The following is a 22,221-nucleotide window of genomic DNA, read 5'->3' on the forward strand; positions in this document are numbered from 1 at the left end:
AGTAGCGATGTCGTGTTCTATTCATTGTATCCTCTCAAACAATTCTGGCAAAAAATATAAGTTGTACTTTACTGTGACATTACTTTTTAACCATTTGATTAAGCAGTAGCACCCAGGCTTCTTTACCATAAAGTTACTTTTATTTTTTTTTTAACCTTTTTCATTACTGAAGTTTTATAGTGAGGTACTTTATAATAGATTATGTAAATATCCCATTCTTCAACAAACTTCGAATTGCTTAATTTAATTGTTTATGTCGGCATGGATTCATAGACTCCTATTTTATTTAATTGACTAAAATCTGTTTCTATCATTATGTATTTCCAGGTTTAGAGTAGCCAATATTTATCCAATGGAAACCCATTCAATTTGGCTTATATGTTCTTTAGACATTTCCCCAACATTCTTTGGTAACTTCCTTATTTTTGGGTGCAACAAAAGTGAGTTATCTAGGAATAAATCTAAGTAATGATGTATAATATCTTAATAGAGAAAATTATAAAACTTTATTGAGAGATACTGAGAGGTCCAAAATAGAGAGGTATATCTTATTTATGCAGAGGAAGAGTTATTATCATAATGATGTCAATTCTTTCCAACTTTATAAATAATTCAATACAATTTTGGTCAAAATGCTTCATAGAGATTTTGTAGAACTGCTAATTCTAAAATTTATCTTAATGGCCAAATGACCAAGAAGAGCCTAGATTCTCCTAAAAAACATTAATGTAGAAGGATTTACTTATCAGATATCAAGATTACTATAAAGGTATATTAACTAAGACTGTGGTGTTATTATTTTAGGGTAGTCATATAGACTCAGTGAACAGAATAAAGGGCCCAGGTATTGATCATTACATATTTGAAACCCGATATATCACAGGTAAGTTATTGCAAATTACTGGGATAGGGATGGACTGTTTAATAAATGATTATGGAAAAATTAGTTATTCATAATAGAAAAAAATAAGAAATAGGATCATACTTACGCTCAAAGCAATTCTAGGCAGACTAAGAGATTGAGTATAAAACAAATTAAAATACATTAGAACTTCTAGAAGAAAATTTAGGATTGTTTATACTATAAAGCCAGGAAAGGATATTTTAAGCAAGACAAAGCACTAAACTGAGAGAGAAATATATTTCATTAAACTTAAGTGCTGCTATTTGTTATTAAAAAAACACCTGTTGCTGTCAAGTCAAGTCTGACTCAGAATAGAACAGCCCCATAGGGTTCCCAAGGAGGGACTGGTGGATTCAAACAGCCGACCTTTTGGTTAGCAGCCTGAGCTCTTAACCACTGCGCCACTGGGGCTCCCATTTGTCATAAGACACCGTCAAAAAAGAAGAAAAGCCATTACATGGAAGAAGTTATTTGTATCACATACAATTGATAAAGGATGAATAATTTGTCTATATTTAAAGATCTGCATAGCTGGGTGGTGCAAACGTTTAAGTACTGAAAGGTTGGCACTTCAAACACACCCAGAAGTGTCTCTGAAGGCAGGCCTGGCAATCTACTTCAGAAAGGTCATAGCCTTGAAATCCCTATGGAGCAGTTCTACTTTGCACACATGGGGTCACCATGAGTTGGAATGGATTACATGACAACTAACTAACAACAACAATATTTTAAAGAATAATAAAAGCAAATCAGTAAGAAAAAATGAATAATAGGAAATTGGACAAAAGATATTTTCTGGTGTTTCACAGAATAAAAAACAGGGAACATTAAATAAATGAAAAGATGCTTAAATTATTGGTAATTAAAAAAAAATCAGTTGCCATTAAGTCAACTCCTACTCATGGTGACCTCATGTGTATCAGAATAGAACTGTGCTCCACAGGCTTTTCAATGAGTGATGTTTTGGAAGTAGATCACAGAGCCTTTCTTCCCAGGTGTCTCTGGGTGGACTCAAGCCTCCAACCTTTCAGTTAGTAGCCAAGTGTGTTAACTATTTGCACTATCCAGAGGCTCCTATTGGTAATTAAACCAAAAACCTATTGCTGTGAGTCAATTCCCACTCATAGTGACCCTACAGGACAGAGCAGAACTGCCTCATAGAGTTTTCAAGGAGTGGCTGGTGGATTCAGACTGCTGAACTTTTGGTTAGCAGCCAAGCCCTTAACCACTGCGCCACCTGGAAATTATGACCATATGAGGTGGAAACCCTGGTGATGTAGTGGCTAAGTGCTATGGGTGCCAGCCAAAAGGTCGGCAGTTCGAGTCCACCAGTCGCCCCTTGGAAACCCTATGGAGCAGTTCTACTCTGTCCTATAGTCACTATGAGTTGAAATCGACTCGACGGCAATGGGTTTGGTTGGTTTTTATTTAGACTGGCAAATCTAATTGCTGAGGGTGTAAAGCAACAGGACTGAAAATTGATTCAATAACTTTGGAAATCATCTTGACACTTTTAAGTTGAATATTTGAATTCCCGATGACCAAGGAATTCTACTCTTGTTTATGAGTGTTAAAATAAGTCTTGTACATATGTACACAGAGACATTAAAATAAATGTTCATGGTGGCATTATTCATGATAGGTCTAAAACAATCCAAATATCATCAGTAGGAATATAAATAAATACATTTTCTTATCTTTACACAACACAATATTATACAGTGATGAAAATGAACAAATGCTAGTTACAACAAAGTGAATGAATTTTAGAAACATGATGAGTAAAAAAAGCAAGCACTGAAGATTACATAAAGTATGATAACAATTTTATAATACTCAAAAATAAGAAAAATCACATATATAGTAAAAAGTACATACAAATTAAGTAAATGATGAACATAAAACCAAGATCAGAGTAACTTCTCTGGTGAAGGCAGAAAGGTAGGATCAGTCAGGGTAAAGCACAAAGATTCAGCAGTTTTGGTTCTACTTCTTAGTTTGGGATGGGTTTGCAAATGTTTATTATTATAGTTCATCACTTATATGTATTTACATATATTCTTTTGTGTGTATGAAATATTAGATAATGTTGTTGATGTTAGGTGTTGCCATCCAGTTGCTTCTGACTTACAACTCTATGTACAACGGAACGAAACGCTGCCCACTCCTGTGCTATCCTCACAATTGTTATGCTTGAGCCCATTGTTGCAGCCACTGTGTCAATCCATCTCCTTGAGGGTTTTCCTCTTTTTTGCTGACCCTCTACTTTACCAAGCATGATGTCCTTCTCCAGGGACTGATCCCTCCTGATAACATGTTCAAAGTATGTGAGACAAAGTCTTGCCATCCTTGCTTCTAAGGAGCATTCTGGCTGTACTTCTTTCAAGACAGATTTGTTCATCTTGGAAATATTACATAATAACATTTTAAAAATCAAAATTCTCTAGATACCGAAGATAATACTTACCTCTAAGTATCTCAAAGTATTTAATTATCTTAAATATCTATATTAATTATATAGAAGGGGGCCCACTTTGAAACAACATACATATTTACTCTCATAAAGTTTTTCTAGCCAGTAACATTCAGCTATGGAATTCTTCCTCTTTCATCCAAGGACTTTATGGCACAGTAAACTTCTCCTAGAAGATTCCTGATATTTAAAGGTTGTTTTGTTTTGTTTACAGCTGCTCCATAATGAGGAGCCCTGGTGGCGTTAATGGTTAAGTGCTTGGCTGCTGACTGAGAGGTTGGTGGTTCAAACCCATCCTGTGGGTCCTCAGGAGAAAGACCTAGCAATCTGCTCCAGTAAAGATTACAACCTAGAAAACCCTATAGGAACCCTGAGACCAGAAGAACTAGATGGCATCTGGCTACCACCATGGACCATTCTGACCAGGGACACAACAGAAGGTCTCAGAATGGAAGAAAATTGTACAACAAAACTCAAATTCATAAAAAAGACCAGACTTACTGGACTGATAGAGACTACAGAAACCCCTGAGACTATTGCCCAAAGATACCCTTTTAACCTGGAACTGAAGCCACTCCCAGAGGTCACCTTTCAGCCAAATAATAGACTGGCCTAAAAAATAAACAATAACACCCCTGAGGAATGTGCTCCTTTAAACAATTCATTATATGAGACCAAATGGTCAAAATTTACCCAAAAGCAAAGATGAGCTGGCAAAGAGGGGGAGGGAAACTGGATTCATGTAAATGGAGCAGGTGGAGTGGAAATGGTGAGAGTTCTGACACATTGTGATGATAGTAACCAATGTCACGGAACAATTTGAGTATGAATGTTGTTGTTGTTAGGGGCCCTCGAGTCATTTCCGACTCTTAGCGACCCTATACACAACAGAACGAAACACTGCCCAGTCCTGCGCCATCCTTAGAATCATTGTTATGCTTGAGCTCATTGTTGCAGCCACCGTGTCAATCCACCTCGTTGAGGGTCTTCCTCTTTTCCGCTGACCCTGTACTCTGCCAAGCATGATGTCCTTCTCCAGGGACTGATCCCTCCTGACAACATGGCCAAAGTATGTAAGATGCAGTCTCACCATCCTTGCCTCTAAGGAGCATTCTGGCCGCACTTCTTCCAAGACATGCTTGTTCGTTCTTTTGGCAGTCTGTGGTATATTCAATATTCTTCGCCAACACCACAATTCAAAGGCATCAACTATTCTTCAGTCTTCCTTATTCAATGTCCAGCTTTCACATGCATATGATGTGATTGAAAATACCATGGCTTGGGTCAGGTGCACCTTAGTCTTCAGGGTGACATCTTTGCTCTTCAACAGTTTGAAGAGGTCCTTTGCAGCAGATTTGCCCAATGCAATGCATTGTTTGATTTCTTGACTGCTGCTTCCATGGCTGTTGATTGTGGATCCAAGTAAAATGAAATCCTTGACAACTTCAATCTTTTCTCCGTTTATCATGATGTTGCTCATTGGTCCAGTTGTGAGGATTTTTGTTTTCTTTATGTTGAGGTATAATCCATACTGAAGGCTGTGGTCTTTGGTCTTCATTAGTAAGTGCTTCAAGTCCTCTTCACTTTCAGCAAGCAAGGTTGTGTCATCCGCATAACGCAGGTTGTTAATGAGTCTTTCTCCAATCCTGATGCCCCGTTCTTCTTCATATAGTCCAGCTTCTCATATTATTTTTACATTCCACGTTCCAATAATTAACGGATGTTTGCAGCTCTTTCTTCTCATTTTGAGTCATGCCACATCAGCAAATGAAGATCCCGGAAGCTTTACTCCATCCACGTCATTAAGGTCAACTCGACTTTGAGGAGGCAGCTCCTCCCCAGTCATCTTTTGAGTGCCTTCCAACCTGGGGGTCTCATCTTCCAGCACTATATCAGACAATGTTCCGCTGGTATTCATAAGGTTTTCACTGGCTAATGCTTTTCAGAAGTAGACTGCCGGGTCCTTCCTCTTAGTCTGTCTTAGTCTAGAAGCTCAGCTGAAACCTGTCCTCCATGGGTGACCCTGCTGTTATCTGAATACCTGTGGCATAGCTTCCAGCATCACAGCAACACACAAGACCCCATGGTAGAACAAACTGACAGACGCGTGGAGGATGAATGTTGTATGGGAATCTAATTTGCTATGTAAACTTTCACCGAAAACACAAAAAAATTAAAAACAACAACAACAACCCTGTGGGACAGTTCTACTCTTTCACATGGGGTCACTATGAGCCAAAATCAACTCAGTGCCATCTAACAATGACAACAAGAGCTAATAAGGAAGCCACTCACTTTGGAACAGTTTCCCATCCTTGTTTAAATGATACTAGTCCTTTGCTTATCTAGAAATTTTACAGAACAACTTGAAGCTATATCTCCTGTCCACAAGAGAATACAAGAAAAGGGTGGAGCAAGGGAGGCAATATATCAATATTGATATATTATCAATATATACACACTGAGACAAAAATGATGTGTAGCTAATTCCTTGTCTGTTGTTATTGTTAGGTGCCATCAAGTGGGTTCTGTCTGACTCAGAGCAACCCTATGTACAACAGAATGAAACACTACCTGGTTCTGTGCCGTACTCATAATCATCGCTATGTTTTAGCCCATTGTTGAAGCTGTTCTGTCAGTCCGTATCATTCCTATTTTGCTGACCTTTTTTTTTTTTTTTTTTACTAAGCATGATGTCTTTTTCCAGGGATTGGTCCTTCCTGGTAATATGTCAAAAGTACTTGAGATGAGTTTCGACATCCTCACTTTTAAGGAGTATTCTGGCTGTACTTCTAAAACAAATTTGTTCATTCTTCTGGCAGCACATGAAGAATATTCAGTATTCTTTGTCAACACCATAATTCAAATGCATCAGTTTTTCTTTGGTCTTCCATTTTCATTATCCAGCTTTAGCATGCATATGAGATGACTGGAAATACCATGGCTTGGATCAGGTGCACCTTATTCCTCCAGGTCACACCTTTGCTTTGGAACGCTTTAAGGAGGTCTTTTGCAGCAGATTTGCTCAATGCAGTATGTCGTTTGATTTCTTGACTGCTGCTTCCATGGGCATTGATTGTGGATCCAAGAAAAATGAAATCCTTGACAACTTCAATGTTTTCTTCATTTATCTTGATGCTGCTTATTGGTCCAGTTGTGAGGATTTCTGTTTTCTTTATGTTGAGGTGTAATTCATACTGAAGGCTGTTGTCTTTGATCCTCATCAGTACGTGCTTTAAGTCCTCTTCGTCTTCAGCAAGTAGAGTCATCGGTATATCACAGGTTCCTAATGAGTCTTCCTCCAATCCTGATGCCACACCCTTCATATAGTCCAGCTTCTCGGATTATTTGCTCAGAATACAGACTGAATAAGTATGGTGAAAAGATGCAACGCTGACCCACACTTTTCCTGATTTTAAGCCACAAGGTATACCCTTGTTCTGTTCGAGCAATTGCCTCTTGGTCTATGTACAGATTTCTCATGAGCACAATTAAGCGATCTGGAATTCCCATTCTTCGAAAGGCTATCCAGAATTTATGAACCACACAGTTGAATGCTTTTGAATAGTCAAGAAAACATCTGGTATTCTCTGCTTTCAGCAATGATCTGACATCAGCAACGACATCCCTTATTCTATGTCCTCTTCTGAATCTGTCTTGAATTTCTGGCAGTTCTCCATTGATGTGCTGCTGCAAATGCTTTTGAATGATTTTCAGCATAATTTTACTTGTGTGTGATATTAATGATATTGTTTGATAATTTCCACATTCTTTTGGATTATTTTCTTTGGAATGGACACAAATATGGATCTTGTCCAGTAGGGTGACAAGGTAGCTGTCTTTCAAATTTTTTGGCATAGACAAGTGAGCATTTCCAGCATTGCATCATTTGTTAAAACATCTCAGCTGGTATTCCCTTGATTCCTGGAACATTGCAGTTTGCCAATACCTTCATGCAGCTTGGACTTCTTCCTTTAATACCACTGGTTCTTGATCATGTGCTACCTCCTGAAATTGTTGAACATTGAGTAATTCTTTTTGGTACAGTTACTCTGTGTACTTCTTCCATCTTCTTTTGATGTTCCCCATGTTGTTTAATGTTTTACCCATAGAATCTGTCGATATTGCAACTCGAAGCATGAATTTTTCTTTAGTTCTTTCAGCTTGAGAAATGTTGAATGTATTCTTCCCTTTTCATCTTCTAACTCCAGGGTTTTTTACATTTTATCATAATACTTTACTTTGTCTTCTTGAGCCACCCTTTGAAATCTTCTGTTCAGCTCTTTGACTTTATCATTTCTTCCATTCGCTTTGGAATTTGTTTTTAATAAACACATCCGAATATCAACATCACACATTCATAAAGGGATGAAGTAATCAAATATGGGTGGATTTCCCTTAATTTGAAATATGTTCCAGAGTGCTGTTTTAGGCTATTATTTCACCTACATATCTGGGAGAGAGTGTATGTGTTTTGGCTGTGTGGTAGCTGCATTATGTTAAGTTTTACACCTCTTTCTTCAGTGAAATGACTTTTGTTCTCCCTTGGGAATGCAAAAGATAGCAACAGCCGACTGGAGAGAAACAGCTGCTGCGGCACTATGGCTGTACTGCTGGTGGAAAAAGTATAAATAACCATTTTAGCAGTTAGTGATTCTGAAATTACCCTTAAATATGCCATTATAAAAATGTTCTAAAAAATATGTTTTGCAAGTAATATGTCACAGGAACTTTTATCAAGGGTGTTTTCTACTCATATTCAAGTCATTTAATAGTATAGTGAGTCTAAGGTAGGCACTATGCCTAAATGTAATGGATTATATGTAAATGACTAAAACTCAGTCTCATGACTAGATAAATTCTGTCAGCAACACCAGCAGTCAGAGATCCAGGCTTTCATTTCACGGACATTTCTGCCATAAAAAAACCAAACAAAAACCCACTGCCATCGAGTCGATTCCGATTCATAGCAACCCTATAGGACAGAGTAGAACTGCCCCATAGAGTTTCCAAGGAGCACCTGGTGGATTGGAACTGCTGACCTCTTGGTGAGCAGCTATAGCACTTAACCACTACACCACCAGGGTTTCTATTTCTGCCATAGACATTGGCAAATACGAGGTCTTTGTCAGTCTTTTGAATTTCCATTCATTCATTCAATTGGCAAATATTAGATCTGTGTCAGTTTTATAAATGTCCTTTTATTGATTCAATCAACAAATTTTATTGCTTACATACCAGGTGTCAGGTACAGTGCTGAGGCCTGAGAATACAGAAGTCAACACACAAGGCAATGGAAATATATACACCTTTTCTACCATATTAATATTTTTTCATTCATTCATTCAACATGTGTCTTCATACTGAGTACCAACTATGTGTTAAGTGCTCTACTAGCCATTGGATATATACCTGTAAATAAAACCAGTACTCCCTGATTTTGACGTGGCAACTGTCTTTTGTCTAGCCATATAATGCATTGTCTTCATCATACCCTTTCTCCCAAGTTTTGATCTCAAATTGGAAATGAGAAGAAAATAATTAGTGGTGTTTTGACATGTATCAGTAGATGAAAACAGAGCCTCTCTTTCATAGGCCTCACTCTCTTTGTTGTTACCTCTTTATGTGCACTCACGACCGTTCTTAGACTAAGGATAGATGTACCACATGAACCAAACTGGTTTCTTCACACCACTGAATGGGAGCTGTTCCTCACTTAGAACACTTGATGCCATCATGGCCCTTAATTTTGATAAACAACTAGACAGTCATACAGATAACCTAGGAGAATTAATCTCTATATACTTAACCACCAGAGAGTAAACCACAGGCACCAAGAATCACTAAATGTACTTGGTAACAATGAGCTAAAAATGGAAAATAAAAATCATGCTGTTGTTATATTCTTTTCCCTCCAAGGTATTCTCTGATAAACATCACAAGCTCCAAGGGAATTACGAACGGCTCCCTAGTGAAAAAAAAAAAAAGAAAATTTTTTTTTTTTTCCCTAGTAGGGTAGCTCATATTAGATTTCCATCCTTTTTTCAAAAAAAAAAAAAATCATTGTATTTTTGGTGATTGGATATGCAAGATTAAGTATTCCTACCTGATTGCAAACCTTCTTGTCCTTAATTCATTGGCTATACTGGATGTTTTTTTCCTTGTGGATCAGACCTTCAGATTTCTACTAGAAGTCACTCCTTTGGGGAAACCAGGCCTTCTCAGAAACTCAGGAAACTGAAATGAAGACAGCAAGGGAAAGGAAATGATCCGTATATATAGATTTTTAAGTTTTAAGTAAACATTCAAGCATAAATATTCTAACCCAAAAAATATTCTCAACTTAAGGAAAATACATGACTTAGATAGAAGTTTGAATATTTACAAAGTGGATGCATTATGACAGGACTACAAGTTATATTCTGGGCTTTCAATCCAAGTAAAGACTTCAAAAAAAGGTTAATTAAGACATAAAATAAGGGCAAACATGGGCAAGTTTTCTAAGTTTTTTTATTCAAAATTCACTTTCTTTAGTCTTTACCTAGTTAAAGAAGGCAAGATCTTTAGGAAATTATTAATTTGACTAAATTCAATTACTCAGAAAATAAACATAGGAACTTGCAGAAGAGTATTTCACAGTGACCCTTAATGTGTAATATCCATTACATGCACATAAGCTTTTTCTTTTTTTTTTTTTTTGGTGTGTGCATAGCTCTTTTTGTAATGCGGTTGTGAGGGGAGGATAAATCTGTTGATAGCTATTCAGTGATTCAGAAAGCTACATATTAGGGTACAGAAAAAGACAAATGAAGCAATAAAGTCATGACACTGTGATTCCAAAATAACAATGGCAGTTTTCCTGAGTGGCTAAGGGAGCAGTCTCCTTAAATTATAGTCACCTGTTACAGATCATCTGCTCATAAATCCCACACCATTATTAATGGAAAGCAAGTGGTTAACATCTCTCCTTTCTTGCTTCCCTTCACTGATATTGATGTTGAAAAAACCTAAATAACTCTAAAAGAGTTGATAACTCCCATTCAAGAAGCAATAATTCTTGCTTGGGTTCTCTGGATCATCTTTTTGGAAGAATTCCCTGAATAAATCAAAGCAAACTGTCTATAAATGCTGGGTTTCTTTTCAGTATTTAATCTTTTCTATGATTAATGTATACCGTGGGCATGATTCCATTTCAGAGGGAAGAGATTATCATAAACATTGACTGTAGGCAATGTCTCATGTACGGTGAAATATTAATGTGATGTGCTATAAAACCTTAGCCAATGTATTGTATGTTTTCAAAATGTTGTATTACTACTTTAGTCCATAAAGGCTTCACTTTTATATATTTTTACCCACTTTTCCCAAGCAACTCACAGGGAATCCATGGTATCCAAGAGCGCAATCATCAATTTAATTTGGAGGCTCAGTTTGTTGGCACTTTTGGTTGCCATGCGTGTTATCTGGCATGTGTGTTACTTTTACAAATCCCTTGCATGGCATGACCTGACCCGGAGGGCGTTTCGACACAGTAAATATCTAAACGTCACATAACCTATAGATTTGTAGCTACAGGAAAATTCTCATTCAGAGGTACAAGAGAATTTATAAAAGGCCATTTCTCTCACTGCCTCTTGCTACTCAAAGGTCCCTTGCCATATGACTTCTTATCAGCCAACTCAGAAAAGTTCTACGAAGTTAGACTATGCAATTTAATGCAACCTTAGCTCAATATTCTGTCTTTAATACGGTTAATCCTGCATTACTGGTGCCAAATATGGAAATCATCAGGTGATTTTGTGCTTAAAATTTAAAAACAAAAAAACTTCTAAAATAAATTATTCAACACATTTTTTCCTTTATGTTTTTCAAAAGGAAGCGATTCTTCCTCAGCTGACCAAGGCACCTAAGTGAGCTGGCCATTTTTTCCAAGGACCCTTTCTTCATCTGTTCTACCATTTCATATTTGTTCTGCTTTCTCAAAGAGAAGCATTTAATCATTCACTCATGCACTCATTTACGTGTTCATTTATCTATTAAATTTTTACTGAGCACCTACCTACCCACCTACCTACACACCTACACAGTACCCAGTGCCATCACGTCGATTCCGACGCATAGCGACCCTACATGAGACAAATACGAAGGGTGAAATCCTAATCTAAGCTGCACTGGGAAAAAAAGAGCTCAATTAAAATATTTGCTGATAACAGGGGTTACTTAATTCAGGGGAAATTGCATTTCATCATGGAAATTCACAAACTCGAAGAAATAATAATTTATTTCAAGACCTAAATAATAATAAATTAATAAAAATACTAATCATGCACTGAGTTCCTGCTTTGTACCCAGCTCTGTAAAAGACACTCAGATAATCTTCAAAACAACCTTAATGAGAAACTGGACAACCCAACTGACAGATGAAAATAACAAGGCTCAGAGATATTAATTTATTTGCCTAAGGTGAAATGGCCCCAAAATGGCAGAACTGAATTAGAGCCTTGCACTTTCTGATGCCAGAGCCTGTGCTTTTAATCACAATATGTATTCATGTCTCTTGTGTGTGTGTGTGTGTGTGTGTGTGTGTGAGTGCGTGTGTGAGAGAGAGAGACAGGCAGACAGACAGACGGAGACAGAGAAAGAAAGTAATAGAGAATCTGAGCAATGGTAAGAGAACTGTGCCAGGTACCCACCAACCAATAATTTAGGAGCTTCTAACTATGCAAATGGAAACCCTGGTGGCGTAGTGGTTAAGTGCTATGGCTGCTAACCAAAGGGTTGGCAGTTCGAATCTGCCCGGCTCTCCTTGGAAACTCTATGGGGCAGTTCTACGCCGTCCTATAGGGCCGCTATGAGTTGGAATCGACTTGAGGCTCTGGGTTCGGTAACTATGCAAATAATTGTTAATCATATGACTGAACTAAGGAACTCTTAGTTTTGAATAAAGAAATCAAAAAGCTTCCAGAAGTTAGTCCAGATTTTACCCTGTTTTTATAAGATCTTTATACTGGAAGCCAAATTATAATTCAATAACTGAAGAGCTCTTTATATGCTGGATGTGTTCATGTCAGCAGTCTCATAATGTGGATAACAGGGGCCTTATGAAATGGGCATATATACCTGGAGACTCATTTATTATTCTTTCAATGAAGTGTAAGATAAATGAACAAAAATGAGAGAGGTGACTAACAAATTTAGGTATTTTGTATAATCTCCATACCAAGAAAGACACAGCAAAAGAAAAAAAAAGTAATATAAATGCATATTACCTTTTTTGTACCAAATAAGTTGGAAATATGAACAGTCATGTAAGTGTAATTTTCTCTGATAATAATAGCATTGTTGACTTTATTTGAAAGTGTGAGATGTAACATGATGTAATAATCTGACTTTTTTAAAAAGGGGCAGAACACTCTTTTAATACTCCACTTAAAAAGCAAAATTTTAAACCTATCTTAAACAATATGTTAAAACAAAGTGAAAAATTTCCTTTACCATGACACAGCTTTTTAAAATTTTAGTTTAATTTTTAATCAATATTCATATGGTTATATAATTATCGACAGAAGATAGACACAATTTTGAATTCAGCTTTCTTAATTCAGTATTATTCTATTTTGCAGCATAGTCTTGTAATTGTTATTTTAATGACTATATAATGTTCTACTAGGTGGATATAATTTATTAAACCATTCTTCCTATTGGTGACAATTAGAAGTGTTTCCAATGTTTTTTTACCAAAAATGACATGACAATGAACACTTTATTTAATTTTCTAGTTATATTTTGTTTATTTGAGTAAATTTTCAGAATTAGAATTAATATATAAAAGTTATAAGTATTTTTATCTTGCTAGATATTGCCAAATTTCTTATCAAAAGATCAAAGCAATATATATGGCAAAGAAGTTTGCCAACATAAGATACTATGATATATAATTTTAATTTTGCTAAATTAATAAATGGGAACTTCATCTTCTATTACTTTGAGTTTTTTGATAACTATTGAGTCACTGGGTGGTCCAGACAGTTAACGTGCTTAGCTGCTAAACGGAAGGCTCGGGGTTTGAGTCCACCCAGAAGTGCTTTGGAAGAAAGTCCTGGTGACCTACTTCCAAAAAATCAGCCACTGAAAACCTTACGTAGCACGACCCTGCTCTGACACAGACACACATGGAGTCACAATGAGCTGGGACTGACTGGGCAGCGGCTGTTTTACTGGTAATGAGGTTACTTTCCTCTCTTTCAGTTGATGAGTTGCCTCATTTCTCATTAAGAAAAGAGAAGCCAGTAAATTTTCCACTGTCGAGTCCATTAACTCAGCATCAGCAGAGATCTTTCTACTCCCCTTATTACAAAAGTGAAAGTTAAAAGGCCATTTACACCTCCCATAGTGGGTATTCCATTATCTCTCATCTTATCAAGAAGTTTCAACACTGCATTTTCTACATCTCCCCTTCCTTTATGGATTATTCCAATCAAAATTTCAAACTTGTTCTAGATTAGTAACTCCTACTTTAAAAAAAAAAAAAGTATACATACAACACAAAAACCTCCCTTGGTCCTCTTATTTCATGGCTGACCTTCTCAAAATTGTTATTGTCATATCGTACTGCAAGGATTAGTCTCAATATTTAATTCTTATAAGAATAAATTGTGGTGCTGTTGATTACTTTTGTGTGGCCTTTCTAGCCATGGTCTTGTAATTCCCACCCAGGTGATTGGGCTGGATTGTGTGATAGGGTAATTGTGTCCTGCCGAGGGGATTGATCAGTCTTCCCTTAAAAGAGAGCCAATTCCAGAGCAGAGAGGAGGGTCCTACCACCACTAAAGAAGAACAGCAAAGAGCAGACAGCACGTCCTTTGGACCTGGGATCCCTGCACTGAGAAGCTCCTGGAAGCAGGAGACCCAGAGAGAGAGAGAGACAGAGAGAGACAGCAGGAGACCCAGCAACAGAAGATAGCATGGTGGGCTTCCTGGCCCATGGAGAGAGAATGCTGAGTGACTTTGGGGAGAGGCCTAGGGCCAGGGAGAGGAGGAAACCCTGATGGCATAGTGGTTAAGAGCTATGGCTGCTAACCAAAAAGGTTAGCAGTTTGAATCCCCCAGGAGCTCCTTGGAAACCCTGTGGGGCAGTTCTACTCTGTTGTATACGGTCACAATGAGTCGAAATCAGCTTGATGGCAGTGGGCTTGGGCTTGGGCTATAATAATAATTGTAGTAATAATAGTATTATTAGTAATCAGTATTTCTATAATGTTTACCAAGTGCTAGGCACTATTCTAAGATTTTTTAAATGCATTATTCATCCTCTTTACAAACCTATGGGATAGGTCTTATTATTCTCATACAACAAATACAGAAAACTGAGGCACTGAGAGGTTAAATATAATTGATCCAAGGTGATACCACCAGTAGTTGGTGATGACCTTGACTAAGTTAATACTAGAATTTTCGAGTAGGCAAGTTGTATAAATGTTTCACAATTCGCCCTTAATGTGAGCAAAATTTAATTAATTACTTGGAAAGCACCAGACAACAACAAGAACATTATGTATTGAATGTAAACTCTAAGTCCTATGATTTAGTAACTACACAAATTGATTCATATTGAATGAAATTGTTTCCCATTACTCTGTTCTTTCTAAAGGTAAATATTCCAGTTATAGTGTTGCTGATTTTTTCATTCATTCACATATTCACTCACTTATTCTACACGTTTCCTGAGCACCTACAATGTACCAGTCTCTGTTTAAAGCCTTGGAAGATTGAGCAGTGACAAGAAGCACAAAGCCCTTGCTTATAAGCAAATGTTCCAGGAGCAGGAGGAAGGAGAGCTAATATGGAAACAAATTTCATATACTGCAAAAAATAAAACTGGATAATGGGACAGAAAGGCACTGAGTTGGTAGGTCAAGGTAATCATAGTGGTATTTGAACAGAGATTAAAATGATCAGAGTGATACGGGTCTAGACAAAAAGATCAGCAGATGGTAAGCCCTGAGATGGCAACAAGATTGGTGAATCTGAGGCCCTGAAAAAGGCAAGCATGCCTGGAACCAGACGAAGGTCTAGGAGAGATGTAGGAGGTGGCTAGAGCACATGAAGATTGTAAGTCTTGGTAAAAAGTTTGTTTTATTTCTATTTCCCATAAAACGATAGCCCTTGGAGCTTTCAAATAGAGCTATTATATTATGATTTGTGATTATTGGGTCTCCTACCAAAAAAAAAAAAAAAAATAGTTGTGCTTCTATGGAATGTGGATTTAATGATAATTTTTTTTTTGAAGCCCCAAAAGATCTTATAAATAACTGGTTCACTAATTATCACTATTAGTCCCAAGTAGACCTCAAGCTTGGTGAATCTGGGGTCCTGGGAGATATTAGATCAGGGAAACCCAACTATTTTCAAAGTAGTATGATTTTTAAAATTCCCAAACTTATTTGAGATTCAGAATATTATTGTTTTTATTGGGGGTTGAGTGAGGGGTTTAGTGTAGGGGAAATGAGGGTATTCCAGTTGGCTTCTTCTCACTGTTCTCCCGTTCTGTAGAAAGACGGATGGGGTAGTGGTGTTGACTACTTGGTCATTAATGCATAATTTAAAATTTCAGAACTAATTCAGTCCAATAAATATTTGCTGAAAACCTACCATATGCTAGGCACTGTGCTAGGACTAGATTCCTAGTGGTGCAGTGGTTAAGAGCTAACCAAAAGGTTGGCTGTTCGAATTCATCAGCCACTCCTTGGAAACCATATGGGGCAGTTCTACTCTGTCCTATAGGGTCTATGAGTCCGAATCAGCTTGATGGCAGCTGGTTTGGTTTGGGTTCTTTTGGTGCTGGCACTGGGGATACAAAAAGAATAATTAACAATAAAAGCAGCTATTACTACTAAGAGCCAGAAACTATGCTAATGCTTAACATGCATCATCTCATATTACATTAACCCTATGAGCCAGGTTTATGTATTATCCCATCTTCCAGATAAGAAGGATGGTGGCTTTAAAGGGTTTAAATGATTTCTCCAAGTTTACACAGCTAGTCAGGGATGTAGACAGGATTTGGACTCAGATCTGATATCAGTATCAACTCTCAAGCATTATGCTCAACTAACTGTATGGATCCTATTTGAGAAGTTCAAAATTATACATCTATCTATAGGTACAACTGATCCCACCAAACCAAAAAACCAAACCCGTCACTGTCAAGTTGATTCCAAGTCATAGCTACCCTATAGGACAAAGTAGAACTGCCCCACAGGGTTTCCAAGGAGCAGCTGGTGGATTCATACTGCTCACCTTTTGGTTAGCAGCTGAGCTCTGAACAACTGATCCTAAGGCTGGCACAGACTGACTACTTAGGAAACCCTGGGTTTACATAAGACATACTTCAAGTAGAGAAGACTCGGAGGGTAGGGTAACAAAAACACTCTCTGTCTTAAAGCGTAACAAAAGGGAGAAAGTATTAGTTTAGGGCAATGAGCTAGACTAACAGCTTGATGCTGAGGAACAAGAAGCAGTTTTTCTTTTTTCTTTTCCTTTTAATAATTATATCTGCATTGTAATATCATAAAAAAAATCATAGTATAATGAAATTCATGGATATAGCTTGAATGCTAGCATATATTACAATGCCAGAGCATACCAAAAACAAAACCAAACCCAGTGCTGTTGAGTAGATTCCGACTCATAGCGACCCTATAGGACAAAGTAGAACTGCCCCATAGAGTTTCCAAGGAGCGCCTGGCGGATTCGAACTGCTGACCCTTTGGTTAGCAGCCATAGCTCCTAACCACTATGCTACCAGGGTTTGCCAATGCCAGAACATAGGTGTGATTAAATAAGCTTTCATTTTTCTTTAGCTTAAAGCAAAATAATTTTCAGATATGTATAATTTAGGAATGCCTTCAGAGAAAATATTTGAACCTACTATTGGGCTGCTAACCAAAAAGTCAGCAGTTCTACCAGCCGTTCCTTGGAAACGCTGCAGGGAAGTTCTACTCTGTCCTATAGGGTTGCTATGAGTCGGAACCGACTGGACCACACGTAACACCAATAGCAACTTCAGAGAAAAGTGATTTTTGCAAAAGATCTACCAACAGAAGAAAGTCTAGCCACGCTGATCATTTCGTGAGGTTTGTAGTGATATGCCATTCCTCATGTTTACTTATGCATTTTTTCTGGAAGAAGGCCCATAAATTTTATCAATTCTCAAAGAGATAAAACCAACACTGATGTGATTGAAAATCTTTGCTATGGAATTAGGTCAGTTTAGGTTTTGCAACTTAGTAATGTCAGGCAACATTCTTAATCTCTTTGAGCCTATCATCTGCAAATAGGGATAACACTATCCTGGAGGAATGTGGTTAAATTAAATAATTCATATAAAATGTTATATATCCATCCAGACTCATAGAAAATACTCCATCAATGTTAAGTGATCTGCAAGTAATCTGCTTCCTTGAAATGGATGAAGCCTGTTCTCATGTTTTTCACAATTTTTCTTAGCCAATGGTCTAAATATCAAGGCAATATTTAGGTAAAAATAATTCTTGTTCCTTCACTGTCTACCTGTTTTTCCAATGTATTTTTCTTGATGAATCAAGTCTCAATATTAGTAATATTTATCACCTCAGTTATTACTATCCCTATGCTTCAGATATCTCATTGTGAGATAAATCATTCCTTAAAGGGACAACTAAACTGGCTTTGTCAAAGATTTTAATGAGATGTAAATATATTTTAATCAGAATAGACTTTCAAAGAGGTGGAGAACAATGATTCGAGATGTGGCTGGAAAAACCTTTTCTTTTTGTACAAAATGTTTTGGTCATTTGTTCTGGAGAGAAAAAGCAAGGCTTATAGTTGGTCCAACTTACATTTTTATGATTAGTTTAAAAGAAAGTATAACATAAACTCAGAATGGTAAATAAATCAGTTTTTCTTTAGTCAGCAATGCAGATTTACAGATGTCTTTTTCTGAAAGTGACAAAAGGAAGCACTATCTGCCTGCAGGTCCCTAGGATCTGCTCTAGTTTTAAAGGCTGATAACTCTAAAATGCAAGTATAATCAGTATTCCAGATGCTGCAATCCAGAGATGATTTGTAGAGCGGGCTGTCTCATTAGGGGGAGAGTAGTTGGGAGTGTGTTACAAGGTGTGTATGGGTTTTTGTGTGAGAGACTGGCTTGATTTGTGAACTTTCACTTAAAGCACAATAAAAATTATTAAAAAAAAGGAAATGATTTGTAGATTGCCTCTTTTAACAAAAATGATTTGTAGATTGCCTCTTTTAACATCTATATTGTGAAAACACAATGGATGAAGACCGAAAGTCAAAATGATGTCAAATATGTGTGAGATCAGAGCACGCAGAATTATAAGTAACCTTTCGTAGATGAATTATAATCTTTCAGAAAGATGGGTGATTTATTTAAGAGGAGAACATAGGGTCAGATTATCACATTGATACTAAAATACTACAAAACTATTTATGTGATAATATACATGATGGAATTAATACAATTTTACAGAAAGGACCAACCAAATACATTAAGCTTTAATTTATACCTTAGCATAAAAATGTCAGTTGGGTTTTCTTCACTATATTAATAAAAGCCAAAACCTACCACCATCCAGTCAATTTCAATTCAAAGTGACCCTATAGCACAGAGTAGAACTGCCCCATAGGGTTTCCAAGGAGTGGCTGGTGGATTCGAACAGCCGACCTATTGGTTAGCAGCCAAAGGCTTAACTACTGCACCACCAGGGCTCCATATTAATGCTTGTTGTTGTCGTTTTTAGGTGAGTTCAAGTCGGTTCCCGTTCACAGCAACCATATGTACAACAAAACTAAACAGTGCCTGGTCCTTCGCCACCCTCACAATCATTGTTATGCTTGAGCCCATTGTTGCAGCCACTGTCTATCTCGTTGAAGGTCTTCCTCTTTTTCACTGACCCTCTACTTTACCAAGCATGATGTCTTTCTCCAGGGACTGATACCTCCTGATAACATGTCTAAAGAACGTGAGATGAAGTCTCACCTTCCTCGCTTCTAAGGAGCATTTTGTCTGTACTTCTTCCAAGACAGATTTGTTTGTTCTTTTGGCAGTCCATGGTATATTTAATATTCTTCGACAACACCATAATTCAAAGGTGTCAATTCTTCTTCAGTTTTCCTTATTCTATTGTCCAGCTTTCACATGCATATGAAGCGACTGAAAATACCATGGCTTGGGTCAGGTGCACCTTAGTCCTCAAAGTGACATCTTTGCTTTTGAACACTTTAAAGAGGTCTTCTGCAGCAGATTTGCCCAATGCAATGTGTCTTTTGATTTCTTGACTTCTGCTTACATGGTTGTTGATTGTGAATCTAAATAAAATGAAATCCTTGACAACTTCAGTTTTTTCTCTGTTTATCATGATGTTGCTTATTGTTCCAGTTTTGAGAATTTTTGTATTCTTTATGTTGCGGTGTAATCCATATTTAAGGCCGTAGTCTTTGATCTTCATCAGTTAGTGCTTCAAGTCCTCTTGAAGCAAGGCTATGTCATCAGCATAACACAGGTGGTTAATGAGCCTTCCTCCAATCCTGATGCCCTGTTCTTCTTCATACAGTCCAATTTCTCGGATTATGTTCTCAGCATACAGATTGAATAAATATGATGAAAGGATACAACGCTGACACACACCTTTCCTAACAGTATCCCCTTGTTCTGTTCGAACAACTGCCTCTTGGTCTACGTACAGGTTCCTCATCAGCACAATTGAGTGTCCTGGAATTCACATTCTTCACAATGTTATCCATAATTTCTTATGATCCATACAGTCGTATGCCTTTGCATAGTCAATAAAACACAGCAGATATCTTTCTGGTATCTTCTGCTTTCAGCCAGGATCCATCAGTACATAAGCAATGATATCCCTTGTTCCACATCCTATTCCAAATCCAGCTTGAATTTCTGGCAGTTTGCTGTCGATATACTGCTGCAACTGCTTTTGAATGTTCTTCAGCAAAATTTTACTTGCGTGTGATATTAATGATATAAAAAAAAAATATTGGTCAATAATTTCCACGTTCAGTTGGATCACCTTTCTTTGGAATGGGCACAAATATGGATCTCTTCCAGTCAGTTGGCCAGTTAGCTGTCTTCGAAATTTCTTGGCATGGATGAGTGAGCACCTCCAGTGCTGCACCCGTTTGTTGAAATATCCCAGTTGGTATTTCGACAAAGCCTGAAACCTTGTTTTTAGCCAATGTCTTCAGTGCAGCTTGGACTTCTTCTTCAGTACCATCAGTTCTCGATTGTATGCTACCTCCTGAAATGACTGAACATCAACTAATTCTTTTTGGGACGGTGACTCTGTGTATTCTTTTCATCTTCTTTTGATGCTTCCTGCATTGTTCAGTATTTTGCCCATAGAATCCTTCACTATTCCAACTCGGGGCTTGAATTCTTTCTTCAGTTCTTTCAGCTTGAGAAATGCCAAGCATGTTCTTCCCTTTTGGTTTGCTAACTCCAGATCTTTGAACATTTCATTATACTTTGTTTTCTCGAGCCACCCTTTGAAATCTTCTGTTCAGCTCTTTTACTTCATCATTTCTTCCTTTCACTTTAGCTACTCAACATTCAAGAACAAGTTTCAGAGTCTTTTCTGACATTCATTTTTGTCTTTTCTTTCTTTCCTCTCTTTTTAATGACCTTTTGCTTTCTGTATGATGTATGATATTCTTGATGTCATTTCATAACTCATCTGGTCTTTGGTCATCAGTGTTCAATGTGTAAAATCAAACTGACAGATGCGTGGGGTATATTAATAAGAGTTATAGATAAAAGGAACTAAGTTTTGTTTTACTCTGTTTGTTTGTTTTACCAAAGTATAAAACACTAAAAAAGGAACAAATGTAACTATAGGCTTGCTAAAGCCACCTCCCTGAACTTCATCTCCCTGACATAGACGTTTATTCCACATCGGAAAGAGAGATCGAGATCAGTCCTTTAACACATCCATAAGACAAAGACATGTTCAAACACAAAGAGATTAATAAATACCAGTTTTTCTCCCAAACTTCAAGAAGAAACTGACCTTCCGATTGCATCAGCACCTCAATTTTGCGGTTATCAGGGTCCACGATTCTTAACCAGCACAATGATCACACATTGGTGCTCTTCCTCCCCTACGAATAGCTTTTCAGTCTCCTCACCAATGCACAGCCCTTCTCTCCTGAATGCCCTGGTCAAAATTTAACCCTCAGCCCAGGAACCTCTTTTCCATTTTCAGTGCTTGTACCTAATCATGTTATTTTGATCACCGTAGCACATATATACTACCTGTGTCCTATGGTAGGTAGTATATATGCAAGATTTAAACAATCAAAAACACACATAATTAATACTCAGATGCTAACACAACATGAACATGCAGTAGCTGCTGACTCACATTATTTTTATATCATTTACATCAAACTAATCTGTACTGGTCCAGGTATTGTTTTATGATTCTAGGTTTCTTTCACATATATGTGTTCTTTATCCCCAACTGGGGTAAGGGGGATGGTTGCGGCAGTACCTCGACAGCAAACTGCCAGAAATTTAAGCTGGATTCAGAAGAGGACTCAGAACAAGGGATATCATTGCTGATGTCAGATGGATCTTGGCTAAAAGCAGAGAATACCAGAAAGATGTCTACCTGTGTTTTATGGACTATGCAAAGGCATTTGACTGTGTGGATCATAAGAAATTATGGATAACATTGTGAAGAATATGAATTCCAGAACACTTAATTGTGTTCATGAGGACCCTGTACATAGACCAAGAGGCAGTTGTTTGAAGAGAATAAGGGGA

General features: G+C 37.4%; 1 protein-coding gene across 1 annotated transcript in view; it reads right to left on the bottom strand.

Moving 5' to 3' along the window:
- The window catches only part of PKIA (cAMP-dependent protein kinase inhibitor alpha), a 111,295-nt gene that overhangs the window by 32,522 nt on the left and 56,552 nt on the right, over positions 1-22,221 (bottom strand). Inside the window, exon 2 of the mRNA XM_049854466.1 lies at positions 9,484-9,614. The gene's annotated coding sequence lies outside the window, so the exon portion shown is untranslated. The remainder of the gene's footprint in view (positions 1-9,483; positions 9,615-22,221) is intronic.

Source organism: Elephas maximus, chromosome 15 (genome assembly GCF_024166365.1).
Source record: "Elephas maximus indicus isolate mEleMax1 chromosome 15, mEleMax1 primary haplotype, whole genome shotgun sequence".
NCBI classification, from domain to species: domain Eukaryota; kingdom Metazoa; phylum Chordata; class Mammalia; order Proboscidea; family Elephantidae; genus Elephas; species Elephas maximus.